The following is a 15514-nucleotide window of genomic DNA, read 5'->3' on the forward strand; positions in this document are numbered from 1 at the left end:
ATCATGAAATGACCAGTAAAGAAACTAAGGCAGGGTATGTTGTTGATTGAATAAATAAATGTTCCGTAATGTTTCAAAGTTCATAGAATCTTCATCTACGCCTGGACTAGAAGGATGGATTACTAAATTATCCTTAAAATAGCCTCCCTCCAATGCCTAACCCCACCTCACCAAAATTCTCTTTCCACTTGAGATTAGGCATATGTCTCTGGTCTAGGCATATGACTTTGATTGCAGACTATTTAGTGATAATAATTAGCAACACATTACTAACAAATAATTACAAAACTCTGAAGAATATCTGATTGGGAAAGGATGCTGTGAATAATAAATAAGCATTTAATTAGTTCAGGCTGAGCGCTCTAAGAGGAAGTTAGGCAGCTAACTAAGTAACTGTCATACAGATCCAGAAAAATAATATTGCCTATGCACAAGCTGAATGTAGCAATTAAGTCTCAAGTTACAGGCCAATTATCTTGGCCAAAGATTTTGGAAGACTGTCATCTAATACATCTGCTAGCTAGGTCCAAAAACTAGACTTCACGATTCAGCAGAATCTGCATTTCTAAAGAGATTAGTTGGATGGGACTACTAATCTACTAAACATGAACCAGGAGATGGATACTTTAGAATAAATGAATGCTTCACGCATTAGACCGTAAAGGTGAACATCCGTAATGCTTCATCTCCAGATGGGGAAGGCAGGTAATTATGGGGGTAAAAGCCCCACTGTAAAATTCCAGATGCAGCAGATGTTCTCCTGAAGCCTTTCCCAGTCAGTATGAATTGTGGTTTCCAAATTGCCCGTGCTTAATTTTTCCTCTGTCTCAAGGCATGGGGATGAAAAGCAATGGTGTCTTGTAGAACACCTTTCACCCCAAGATTTAAATGGCCCCAACTCTGTTTCAAAAAGGTTTTAAATCGTAGATATTTCTTCCGGTATTTGGCTGGGATGAGGGGAGGTAATGGTGTGTGGTATGGCCTTGGGAGGCAGGGAGAAGTGATGGTACCTAAGGATCAATCAGATAAGAGCCAGCATAGCCCTCGGCTGCATCACAGGCAGAGAAGGAAATTCAGAATGACTTCTCAGACTGTAAAAGAGACAGCAGGAGCTGTGTACTTTCAGACTTAAAATATTTAGTAAATGCAGCTTTACAATAAAGTGGAATTAGCTCATCTGGCCCTGTTTCCTCTCTGGTCTATCTCTGAAGGCTGACTGGCTGGCGATACATTTATATGATGTTAGTGTTTTTGAGGATCTCAACCACATTGTGATAACATTAGTTTTGGGCTTACGTTTACTTGAATTTAGGGATTTGATCATTACTGTTTCTTTTAAGGTTAGTTGCCCAGAGTTGGGCATGCTAAAAAGCACAGTCCTCATCCTGTAGATCAGACAGGTCAAACACAAGGCCTGGTGGCCGGATCCGGCCCGCGAAGTGGTTTCATGCGGCCCGCAAAGCCATCCTGGAAACAGTGAGGGAACGGCCCCCACTGCCTTGGCCCTGGCCCAGAGACCCTCCTCCTGCCAGAGACCCTCAGATCTGTCCCACTCCTGCCCAGGCCCCCATAGGCACCCTTGATGTGAACGATGTAGAGCTGGCCATGCCCACCCAGTAGGCCATACACACTCTAGCCACGCCCACCCAGTAGGCCACGCCCACCCAGGCCATACCCACCCGGCCCCCTGAGGGCAACCGCAATGCTGATGCGGCCCTCAATGAAATTGAGTTTGACACCCCTGCTGTAGATGAAGGAATGACCCCTGCATGGATAGATTGCCTTCGTTAGATTTCTTTTGTTCTTTGCTTCCTCCTCCTTGTTGTCCCTCCTTTTGTCAAGGACTCCTTTTCCAATTTAAGAGTCTAAATTCCCCTTCTTTCTTTCAGTTTTGTTTCAGCCAATCTAGAAGCGTTCAGGCCATTCAAGGATATTGTGCAAGTAATAATCCCAAGCAATATGCAAAGGGGAAAAAAATCACAATCTGTTTCAGTCTGAGACTATTTTAATTCCTAGCCATATTTCTGGGAGATTCTAAGCTGGGAAACAATTAGATTTATTTATTTATTTATTTATTGACCTTAAGACTGAGGACAATCCAAAATTCAACCCACCGGCTTTGCAATTTCTGAAGTGAATACACTGCGCTTGTCACTTTAATAAACATTGGTGCTGCAGGCTTATTTCAGAGTGATGGAACCTTCTAAAGTTTATAGGTTATTTTAAGTATTTCCCCCCCTGCAGGAATAGAGGTTGATTGATTAAATTGTCATATTTTTTTTCTCTCTCACTTTTTTTTTTTTAGTTGTGCTTGATTTTTTTTTCTACCATAGTCGCTGAAATATATATCATATCCTGGTATTTTTAACCAGGCAGTTTATTTTAAAAAAAAGACAGCTTTGGTGAAAATAAGCCAATGGAGAATTTTTAACTGGAGGAACACAAGACAAAAAAAGCAACCCAATCCAAGCTCTGGATAAGGAGTTTTCTTTATGCTCGTCTATTTTTTTTTAAATATATTTTAAGAATTATTTTGAATATTGTGAGCAGCCTAGATGTACCATCTGTGGCATACAAATCTACTAAACAAATTAGCATTTATTCATTCATTCCTTTATATTAAATTTGTATGCCAAAAATTTATAAGGTGACTCTGGGTAGCTTATAACTGATATAAAAAAATGATTATAGAAACAATTAAAACCTGATAATACTCTTGCAAACTATAATCCCTTTATCATCCTGATGGTGTGCAATTCCTCTGGATGGGACCCTCATCAGTGGATATACAAAAAAGCGAGAGGCAGCCCAAAAGGTGTTAAAAGTTTAACTAAGTTGCCTGAGCTATTTTTTACCAAGCACCGATTCTTCCTGTTTTCTAAGCTTCTACTCTGGAAGAAAAAATTGATTGGATGTTGCACTACACGGCTTTACTAAATGTGAAAACCCACCGCAGCGAGACACTATGATGGATCACGGCTTAGATCTGTCATGGCAAATCCTGCAGCTTGCTAACGCTTGGTTAGTTAGCGGCTCTGGAAATTGCAGCCGGAGTCTGGGGTTTTTATTTGGGGAGGGGTGACGGGGAAGTGGGTTCATTCTTTAAAAGAAGCAACTTCTAATAAATTAAATTAAATAAATTAAATAAATAAATAAAAATCTAGTGGATTTGGCCCCCCCTCCCCTGTAAACCTATTAGCGATCGTATTGCCATAAAGATCAAAACAAATTCAAGGTACAGTACACTCCTCTGTTCCTTCCTGAATGATAATGACTGTATTGCTGGAAAAACGGATGAAAAGTTACGAGTTCGTGGACATTGGAACATTAGACATATATATTTATTGCTGTTGTGTTTTGGCGGTTGGTTGTCTTGAGCGCGGAGCCTCGCTAGCCACCCAGCGTTCGTATGTTGCGAGGTGGAAAGCGTTGTAAATTGGTGAAAATAAGTTAAAAATAAAATAAAATATGGCCTGTTTTCTTTCTCCATAATAGAAGAAGGCCCAGGGGAGTCTTCTCTACCTGTGCTACTGACAGCAGACTGAAAAGGCAACAAGACAAAAATGAAAAGAGAAGCCCAACGAGGGTTTCTATTAAACAGTGAAAAGAGAGGGAAGGTATCGGCTTCAAACCACAATTTTTGTCCCAAATTTCCGTTGCCAACCGAGACAGTCGTTAAGCGAATTTCCCCCCATTCTATGACCTTTCTCGCCACAGTTGTTAAGTGAATCGCTGCAGTTTTTAAACTAGTAACCCGGTTGTAAAGCAGGTCTGGCTTTCCCCCATCGACTCTGCTGGTCAGAAAGTCGCACGAGGGGACGCTGCCACCGTCATAAATATGAGTCAATTGCCAAGAGTCTGAATTTTGGTCACGTGACCACGGGGACGCTGCAACCGTCGTAAGTGTGAAAAACGGCCATAAGTCACTTTTTCAGTGTTGCTGTCACGTTGAATGGTCACTAAACAAAGGACCACCTGTAATGGCCGGCTGGGGGGATTCTGGGAGTTGAAGTCCACGCATCTTAAAATTGCCAAGGTTGGGAAACCTCGTCTTATGGTATTTGTGTCTTCTCTGGATTAGCTTGAAGGACTCACAGATTCATGCTATCACCCAATGTCCCTTTTATCTTTTATAAAGACGTTCTTTCTATTGACTCCGATGGGATTTAAATATTTAAATGCATTTAAATATTCAGAGACAGGTAGAAATGCGGTCTCCCACCTACCTTGTTCTTCTGAACATTAAAATCTTTAGATCTTTCACTCCCCTCCCATCCTCCTTGATCCAAAGTCTTGATTCTCAGCCAAGGTGGGGACGACTTCCAGAAGCATCACGATGCAAAACCTGGCACCTTATTCTGCACCATGGCTACAATTCATCACAGAGATGGTAACGAAGCTATTGTTTGTTCTTCACGTGCTTAAAAAAAGCTGAGCTAGAGAACTTAAGACATCACTTATGATTAATAGCAACAAAGGGCCGTGATAATTAAAAAAAGACTCTTCAGCAATCCATTGTTTAGGCTGTCATATCGCCTTCCAAATCCCAACTTGAGGTGTGAGAAATGTCTCTTCAGATGCCAAATGGAAGTTTGCAGGGGAAAAAATAATATTTTTTTTTACCTAACACAGAATTTTGACAGTCTGATTAACATTTAATTGGATTATTTTAATGCAACTTACCCTTAAAAATAAAATGAAAATGACTGCCTTACAAATATCAGAGACTCTTCTACTAACGCCCATGATTTCACCCCATTATTATGGTCCATCGCACAATCAGCCAGATGTTTAGATTGCGTCTGGCACTTTTTAGCCGCCTTTCGAATCCTTCCCAAGGACCTTGGCGTGAACCTTTTTGGAGACAATTGTGGCAAAACAAGTTGTAAAATGGGGCACTTCTCATTTGACAACAATCTTCCTTTACAAGGGGAAATTGGGGCTGAGCTGCGATCATAAATCAAGGATTACCTGTACAACAAGTCCAGAATTTCAATTTAGAAAATGTTTTTTTGCTAGCAAACATGGAAAGTATCCACCAAAGCCAATGTACACAGCAGATCAAACTGTTGGACATGGCAGAGTTTCTCGGGAGTGACCTACCATGCTGAAATCCATATTGCACCTCATTTAGAAATAATTGACGCAAACAAATGCCCATTCTTCATTGTTGTAAAATATATACAGACCCCTTGATTTGGCAGGGAGCTTGGCCATCGGTAATAGCAAAACTTTAATTTCCCACTCATCGTTATCTGCCGCTCTCAGTCTGCTCCTCAATTCTTGTGCAGAAAACAGTGTAGTGAAAAGAAAGGAAAGCGGGGGGGGAGGGCGAGAAGGGATTTTTAACAGTCTTTTCAAGACATCCGCCAGTATGTTGGCTCCTTCTTCCAGAAACATTTAATCTAGGTCTAAATGTACCCAAACTTGTTCATTTTGTCATTCACAGATAATGAAGGTAATTGGGACAAAACCCATTAAGCCGGTGGCACCAATCCCAGTTTTTTTGTTTTTTTTTGCAACAGAGGCCAAATTCGTCCTGTTGTTATACAGTCACATTTGTGTTTTGCCCCTTCCACAGCTTCCAAGAGGGATTTGCACATTGCGACATTGCGAACCTGTCAATTTTTCATCTCGAGAGACTATAGCAGTTCCAAAAAGGGTTTTAAAAGAAGAGAATGATGTCATGTTAGTCCAATAAGCTGGTTCTATTTTTTTCCCCTCACCCATGCACCCCCTAATCTGTGAATTGGCAGAAAAATCAGCAGCAACGTTGATAGATGAATATAGTGAGACAGCATCTCACGTGGTGGGTTTCCAGTTGGGAGGCAGGCAGCGGAATGGGACAACTGCAAAGGTTACATTTAACAAGGGTGGCAAGAAAGGAAGTAAAATGGGGACAAAGCTCACTTAACAACTGTCTCACTTAGCAACAGAAATACTGGGCCTCAGTTGTGCTTGTGAATCAAGGACTATCCGCATTACTTGGAAATAACTTGTCAGCTAGTCCTGATCTGTCCTTGGTCCTGAATACTCAGCTTCCAAACACAGTTAGAAGTTCCTCTGCTTCTAGGACAATTTGAAGCCCGGATTTAACAGTGATAAAGCAATCCAAATAATGATCCAAATACAACAACAAAGTGAATCGAGCATCCTGTCATAAGCATCACAGTCTGGTTTGGAAGCATCCCTGTTTCAGACAGGAAGGCGGTGCAGAGAGTGGTGAGGACGGCAGAAAAGATCATTGGCAGTTCCCTCCCTTCCATCCAGGACGTGGCACATATTGCGTTGCTTGAGCAGGGTCCGCAAGATTGTCTGGGACGCTACACACCCTCTTCATGACCTGTTTTCCCTGTTACCTTCTGGGAGGAGGGGGCCTCGTGGTATCCGAAGCAGACCATCCAGATTCAGCCATAGTTTCATTCCTTACGGCATTAACCTTGTGAACTCTCAAGCTTCCGCCTTCTGTTATATTTTCAAGATAGACAGCGATTAATATTTATTCGTTATGTATATATAGGGGTGTGGTCTATACATATGTTATATACAGTATGTTAGGTGTGTGTCATGTATGGGTTCACTTTGAGAGCAGGCAACTAAATTTCATTTTTGATGTGTGCCGTTGTGCCCATACTAAAAATAAAAGACAATAAAGATTATATTATGAATGAATAGTCTAAATATGTTATTGTACTGTGGATGTTGATGAAGGGGACACATCTATGTAACTTCAGAAATCATAGCATTTCTCTATAACATTCACAGTGCCTGATAGCATATTTGCTTAAAGAGTAAAACATGCCTCTTTGAATTATTCATTCTTTTTACATAAGAAATGCATCTCTTAACAACACAATAAATTTCTATATAAATGCTCCATTCTAGAAGAACTTTTTTTTCCTGGTATGAACTACCTTCCTGTTATTTGTCAGGTTTTCATGTCAGCTTAAATAAATAACACATGACAGAAGGCTGGAAGAAAGATAAAAGGTGAATTTCATATTCTTAATGGAATTAATAGCTGCTTTAGTCAAAACTAAATTTCCAATTAGTTTCAGTGAAACAATATTGTGCCTCTTTTTTTACAAGCATGATAGCTCATTTTGAAACCTCGTTTTGATAATATATAAACATTTCCAGAACTGTATTATGCAATGGAAGTATCATAGTTACTGATTTTGCTATTATGCCTGAAGGTTGATCTGGAGTGAAATAATCTTTTCTTAAATCATTTGGTTGTATTTTAAAGAATAAAGGGAAAGAAAGAGAAATCAATTCATAATTATTCTCGGTTGAGTTGACTGTCTGGAAACTTCATATTCAACAATTGGTTAAGGATATGGTCTACTAATGAAAATATTTTCTAAATTATTACATTCAATTTCAGAAAAATAACATTGTTTTCTTCTTCAAGCTACTCATATTTTTTTTATTCTGTATAAATATGTTAAAAGAAGAAGGAGAAGCAAGATGGTAAAGTGCTTAAATAGGTTTCCGGATTATTATTTTTTTACATTTTTGAGCAGGCGGGAGAGAGGGAGGAAGGAAATTAAATGAAATCAGGAAGGAAGGAAGGAAGGAAGGAAGGAAGGAAGGAAGGAAGGAAGGAAGGAAAGAAGGAAGGACAACTAGAGGCAACAGAGTCTCATGCTAAAACAAGAACTTTAATGAAACTATATAGCAAAGTCATGGGGAACTCAGGTGAATTTAAAGAAGACGAAACAGTGTGTTCAGTCAAAGAAAAGAAGAAAATGACATTAATAAATAGATTTTAAAAAACCGATGTTACAGCTTTTGCTTCCTGTGCATCTGTGTTTTGTACTTGCTGAAAATCAATTCAGATTCACAGCTGGGCAAACAGTGAGAAAAGTAAATCTGAGTATGTCAACAAATATTTTTTTTTAAAAAAGTCACATTTCAGCTTATCTCTATTTGCATCTCACTTGTTCTGTCTTTCAGTGTTCTTCAGAGTGAAACTTCATGGAAAAGTTCCAGATTGGTAGTCAAGGTTTCTACTGCATTTGTTTGGGATGGGACCATTAGCAAAAGTACAGTGCAAAATAAGGAGAAATGGGGGTGGCTTATTCAATAAACAGAGGACTAATTCTATAAGGGTAGAAAGATTGATCTAGCAACAAGTCCTGCTGAATCAGATAGTATGAAAAGCTGTCCAAACAGTTCTCTGCTTTCCTCCCTCCCTCTGTTTCCCTCCCTCCCTCCCTTCCCTCCCTCCCTCCCTCCCTCCCTTCCTTCCTTCCTTCCTTCCTTCCTTCCTTCCTTCCTTCCTTCCTTCCTTCCATCAGCAGAATAACTAAAGCTGGCTTTCATGGCTAAGAACAGAATCTGGATTTCCCTGCACCTAGTCACCTTATCGAGTATGCCCTTCTGGGACTCACAGTTTCCATTTATGTGATATCAAACTAAATACATCTGCATGTCATGGTTACCTCTTGGAGCCTGAAGCGCAGCTCTTAAGGTCTACAAGCAGTTTGCACAAAGGTGTTTTGTTTTTTTTAAAGGAATCAAGTTTTATTAACAGAAATGGTAATTTGCATCTTGTACCCTGGTAGCTATGGAGATGGAAGGGGGAAAAAGCAAGATGCTTGCTTGAGAAGACAGAAAAATACAAAGAAATGTGGTGCAGGGTCGCTCAGAAGAAGAACCCTAATTTAGAACCACTTATTTGAGATGCGTCATTCGCTTTGGGCTGGACAATCAGCCTCCTCTCTGAATATTTAGGATGGTCATCTTGTCTAGAATCTCTTTCTTGAACCCCAGTAGCAGCAAATAAAGGCTGCTGGTATCTCCAGAATGACTCACTAGGGAAAAGTAATCACTATATTGAGAACTACTTTCTTATTATGGGTAATGGGGTGATGAGCTAAAAACATGACGTCAGACATTTGTGTCTAAAAGCTCTCAGTCCAAACAAGCTTTGATAATTCAGAGATAATGCCAGCAAAAGAGATAATAAATTTAGCAAAAACGACAGTTACTTCCTGAAGCACAGTCTCAGCGATGTTTCCATATGGACAGTGGTGCAAAAAATAGAGGGAAATCAGATGATTGTTACTGCTACTCTTTTTAGTTGCACAAAGATGCACTTCTGACTTTTTTCAGTGCAGCTGGATATAAAAATATTATAATCTTCATTTTTGGCATTGTGTTTCTAAATGTTTCAAGCCATTTCTGTAAGAACAAGGTCATCCTTGTTGTCAAAACTTAAAATTAAAGTTTCTCTTTCTTTCTTTCTTTCTTTCTTTCTTTCTTTCTTTCTTTCTTTCTTTCTTTCTTTCTTTCTTTCCTTTTTTTTGAATTTCGGGTACAAAATCCAGAAGTGGTTTCCAAATGGAAACAAAACCAGATACATTCTTCTCTTTCATTAGAATAGTCAATTTTACTGTATCTGCCAACTTTATTGCCTAATTTCTCTGCATTATCTAAGGCAACAAAGATTTTTGTAAAGTGTCTTTTTATAAATAAGAGAATTGGAGGGCATGCTGCCATTTTCTACCGTTTGAACAGTTTGTGGATGTGTTATTCTTAAGAATAGTTGTAGGTCTCTGCATGGTGAGCCAGAGGCAGTTATTCCTTTCAAATATTAGTTTTCTTTGGAGTATTAAATGTCTATTTTGATTCTCATCAACCTTCTCCAATTTTATCCTAGCAAACAAATATAGAGAATAATATACATTATTGATTGCAAGAATTAAAGTGCCTCTTAACAAGCACTCATAATTCTCTGACTTCTGAGTGAAACATTTTCCCTCTAAAAACCTTGAGCTTAATCAGAGTAAATAAAGCTACTAGCATAAACTAAAGAATAATGAATATACAGCCAACCTAGAATGACCAAAGAAAAATCGTATGTGTATATTTTCTTGTTTTTTAATGTGTAATCCTAGTATTAATATTTTTTAGTTTTTTTAAAAAAATATTAATTGTTTGTGCCCCACTTTCTTTATGCTGGTCTGTGACTGCAATAAAATGATTTAATGGGTGGGCTGTGGAGGGTCATAGAAGGTTAAATAACTCCCAAAACGGTTGGTGGAAAAGACCAAATTGTTGCAAATATGCAGACTTTGCCCACAGTCTCCTAGATGCAATATTGATTTTAAAGATTAACAATATTTCCAGAGCTTGTGGTTGTCAAAATATTAAGCCAGGTGTCCAACTATCTAACTATACAAGTCAAATAAAGCCTCAAACTAACATCCTAGTTGAAACAAATGCCTCTTTTGTTGCTTTTTAATCCTGTTAGAAGCTCTGGGGGAGGTTTGGAATACTCAACACCAATCTGCAGTCAACAAACAAATAAAACCCAGGTTGGATTAATGGATTTTGTTCCTCCATTAGGAACAAAGAAATGTGTGCTTGTGTAATGGGGGGAGAGTGTTCTCTCTTGTTTCAATAATCCAACGGATCTGGTTACCAAAGTAGGAAAGAAGAAGAGGTGAACCCATCCATTTAATATTCAAGAAGGAATACATGGGGCCAATCAAAATCAGAAATTGTTTTCCTGTTAATGGAAGTGCTTCACTAAACATCCGGAGGTGATGAGGATTGGAAAACATGAAATGGATGGATGGCTAGAGAAAGAAAAAAGAATTTCTAGCTACAAAATCTTAGCCAAAGGATGCAGACTTATGACATGAGGAGGAGGAGGAGGAGGAATAATGAGGTCCTTGATGCTCTCTAACATTATCAGTGCTAATGCCAGTGCTAGGACTATCATTGATGATGTTACCTAGTTTGGGTCATGAAACATCTGCAAGAAAACAACTCACTGAGAGAGCACCAAGACCCCATAGTCCTTCTCCTCCTCCTCTTTGCAAATCCCACTCCCTTTTAACACTGACGTTACTTAGTTTGGGTAATGAAATGTCTGCAAGAAAACAACCAAGCTCAGAGAGCACCAAGGACCCCTCGTGTCAACCCTGAGCTACAAATGTTCTCCTTTATTAGTACTTATGACATTGTCCCAGATATATTTTAAAGAATTTCTATTGTATCAAAATGCTTGTTTCCCCTCGCATGTTCTGTAAAATTGTAAAAAATATATATGAAAACAAGCAACTATTACATAGGGCCTTACATTTTAAATAGTTTGTCCACCCATTTTCCTATCAAATTTATTAATTACATATTATATAATTATATATGCCACCTATATAAGTGACTGGGCACCATATTATAGAGCCTTGGTGGAGCAGTGGGCTAATGCCTCCTTAAGTAACACCAGCTGCCTGCAATTAGTGCAGGTTCGAGTCCCACCAGGCTCAAGGTTGACTCGGCCTTCCATCCTTCCGAGGTAGGTAAAAGGAGGACCCAGATTGTTGGGGGCAATTAAGCTGACTTTGTAATAATGCCGCTTGGGGTGTGTGTGAAAGCCCTAATAAGCAGGCATATACATAGAATGAAGGCTACTGCTAAGTTTGTAAAGCCGCCCTGAGTCTTCGGAGAAGGGTGGGATATAAATGGAATTAAAATAAAAAAAATAAAAAATTATAATGCATTATAATTTGTACAGTTCTTGTGTACCTTCCAAAATTCACTTTCTGCCTGTACTTCCAATATTTTCGGTTTTTGTCAAGCACTGAGGAAATCAGGAGATCCAGACAGTTCAAATGAGTATAAAGATTTATTGCAAGCTTCATCTCTCTACAAATTCTGATCTACTAGGTCAAGGGAAAAGAGCAGGAAATAAGAATCAAGGTGGGCTGGACTTAGATCTTTTGCGGGCTTGCAGGGACTCATGACTTATGACACTTTTGACCCCTCCCTCAGGTTTAACCTGGTCATCTCCTACAGTTTTCAATAGACTAATATCATTAAACTATACATTTTGTCAGCCTACCTTTTCTTAAAAGATATATTTGGGCATACGTATTTCTACAACCTTCGCAAATTCAGAGACGTGCACATTTTAGAAGAAGCTAACTCCGTTTTAGTTTGTCCTATGGTTTGAAAGAAGAAAGCAAAGTTTGCATTTGGAAGGGAAGTAATTATTTTTCTCCCCACGCCTGCATTCAAGGTCTCAGGTAGATCTAAAACATACCAGAGCACTTTTTCAAAGGACAGCAGGGAAACTGAAAAACTGCCATCTCACATTTGTTCTAAGTTGTAGAACCACATAAGCCGAATTCAGAATTAACTTGGGGTGGAAGGAACTGCTGACTGCTCTCCCCAATACTGGTTTAGCTCCTGCATTAATTAAAGCAGCCAGGCCTGTTCTGCTTTATCTCTGGTTACTCTTATTTCATATAAATTGTTAGAAGCTGCACAACCGTAACAAACATCCCTGCTGTTCCTTTTAGTGCAGCAAGAGCAATGTATTTCAGTGACTGTTCAGCACTCAGAACTTGGGGAGAAATAGAAATTGCCAGGTGTCTTCATATTTGAAGAAGAGAATACTATATAAACTGGCCTGGGATGATGCTCAAACAAAGGAACTTGCAACTTGGGTCACACTATTACAAATGTCTTTTTGACTGCTTGGAAGTGGTTGCAAAGCTAGACATAATTAAGGCCAGGGAAGCTTTCAACAAGGTTTAAAAAGAAAAAAAATGCAACTGGGGAAAAAAAGCGCATCAAACAAAACTGCTATCCTGGAAATGTCAGCAAAGATTCCTAACTGATTGGAATATCCCTTGACTCAAAATATTCTAATTGCATAGGTCTGCAATCCTTTGTCTCTGTGTGAATCTAACAGAGCCAGGGTGGCTATTAATCTTCTTAATGGAAGTAGTTCACCTGCTGCAAATTAGTTATTTGGACACAAAATTGTTACCATGTTGGGGGGGGGGGAAATTACTTTTCTGGTCTAGCTAACTTTGAGAAATCTAGCAAGAAATGATGTATTCACAGAGCAGAAGAGGTGAGGCGATTTAGCTGCTAGCTAAAAATGAGGCTCTGTCAGGACCTTGGAGAGCTCCTTGAGGTTGATTCCAGGTGAAGTCAACTTAAGTCTACTATGGCCTCAACATCGATGTTCAACCAAAGACTAACAATCTCCTAGCTGGAAAAGCTAGGAGATTGCTTAGTTTTGACCCCAATTCCTTGCCTGTTGGAGTGCATCATTTCTAATCTTGTCATCATCTAGATGTGTAGACTCTGACTCCCAGTGATTATACTGGAGTGGAAAGCCAAGGGATAGCCAGTAATGTTTTATGTCTCATGATGTCATTCCACAAGTGAAGCAAATGATGTCATTGGTATCAATCATCTCCTGTTGTCTGTTTGCAAATATTAGCCAAAAAGACAACAAAATATACAAAATATGTCTTTAATCAGAAGAAATTATTGGGGAAGGTACCAGAAAACAGAAGAGAATGAGATCTAGTCCCACTTTAGACATGGAAGCCAACTGGTTGTCTCTGGGCCAATCCCAGGAGATAGTGATTTCTCGTCTTACTTTAGGCATAAAAGCCAGATGGGTGACTTTGGGCCAATCACCAGGAGATGGTGAGTTGTAGCCCCTTCTTAGGCATGAGAGATGGCTGGGAGACTTTGGGCCAATCATTCTCTCTTTCAGCCAGGTCACCTCACAACTTTGTGGTTGTGAGGGAAGTAGGAGGAGAAAGGTGCATTATATATGTTCACCACCTCAAGTTGTTTTTAAACTAATAAAGGCAGTATGTATAATTTAATTTTTAAAATTAAGTTGGCTGCACCTTATATGCCTGGGTATAATATCCCTGAGGTATATGAGTAAGTCAAGGGAAATGTGGTTAGGTGTTCAAATCTGATGTGTGCCCATTGAGGTAAGCCAGACCTGGGTATAGACTACACAGATTTGGCTGGAACACTGTTAAACTTGGACAGGGGTAGGCAACCTTGGCTCTTTTATGACTCATGGACTTCAACTCCCAGAATTCCTAAGTTGAAGTCCACGAGTCATAAAAGAGCCAAGGTTGCCTACCCCTGGTATAGGGTTTCCTGCCTGAGCAGGGGGTTGGACTAGATGACCTCCAAGGTCCCTTCCAACATTATTGTTGTTGTTGTTGTTGTTGTTGCTGCTGTTGTTGGGCATGCTACCTCTTTGTCTGAACTGCCAAACACATAAATTTAACAGGTTTTCTCTCCTTTCTTTCTTTCTTTCTTTTTTGCTCCTCTCCCAGTGAGAAAAATATATAATCTTACATTGCATTCCGTTACATACAATCTAGAGAATAATTGTGGTTTCGCCAGAGGTTTTAATTTGTATTGGGGAGGAGGCATTAAAATGAGCTGAAATCAAAACCAGGAAATGCCAGATCTTTGCAATTTTATTTCTTTCAACCTAGTCACGACTGCATTTGGATTGTAGCCCAAATGGTTTATTTACTCCTTTATTGTGGAGGCAGTTTAACGCCACATCAGTGAGTTGAGATTTGATCGTTTTTTAAAATTAGAAATCATGTCAACATTGCAGGAATAGAGGTATTGCTATGCTTCTTACCTTGATTAACACTAAAGAGGAGAAACTGTCAACGAACCTTGGATGAAAACAATTAACAGACTCAGGAAAAACCTTTATAAAATCTTAATTTTCCTGCAAGTCTTGGCTTTGATGGTGGGATCACTTCAGACAGTCATGGAAATAAATTAACAGTGGATGGGATTAATTCCAAAGGCGGGTGGGAAGGCAATGCAGAATGAATATGAAAAGCAAGGCAGAGGGAAACAGATTTCAAGTACTTTCATACCGACCCTTGAATATTTGCAGCCAGTAAATGAGATCATAAGATTTGCATGCCATAGTGGAACCAACTTGGGCCATTCATTCTTTCTTCCTTCGAATCTGCATATATATATATATATATATATATATATATATATATATATATATATATATATATATATATATATATATATATATATATATATTTCCCCAGCAAACCACTAAGAAGAGGAGATGCTGTTGTTTTTAAGTCCCTTAAACCCCTGATATTCCTTGGGTTTACACACACACACACAAACATACTTGCTAACAAGAGGGACTGTGTTGTGTTGAGAGCAAAGCCTGCATTTCTAAAGCTCACCACTGGTAAGATTCAAAATAAATTCTCACTGGGGAAAACCCAGCATTTCCAGCTGACAAGAACCCTTGCATTCCAGGAGAGACTTTAAATGGATGAAACAGTCAATATTGTCAGTTTTAATTTCCCCGCCATTCTGACCGAGGCTCAAGTGATTAGCATCTATCGAGCAATCTCCCCTCCCCTCCTAGAAGCGAGAAATATTTTTTTTTGTATTTTTAAATAAAACATTACAGGAAGTTGCTGGTTATCTGATGTTATGCCCTAGGCTTGTAATTTGAAAGCTTTTTGCTCTGCTCTGGCGTTGCTAGCCCCGTGGGTTATAAAGAAGGATAAATTAGTGGAAGATGAATGCAAGGATTTAAAAATGATTACAGTTAAAGTAGGAGTCACTTGTGCTGCTATAGATGGATATATATTTTTCAAAAGCAGCTGAGGGAAAGCCCTGGAGTTGGTTTGTTTGTCTGCTTTGCTTGTTTCTCTCCATTGTGGTT

This window comes from Vipera ursinii, assembly GCF_947247035.1.
Source record: "Vipera ursinii genome assembly, chromosome: 10".
Lineage (NCBI taxonomy): Eukaryota > Metazoa > Chordata > Lepidosauria > Squamata > Viperidae > Vipera > Vipera ursinii.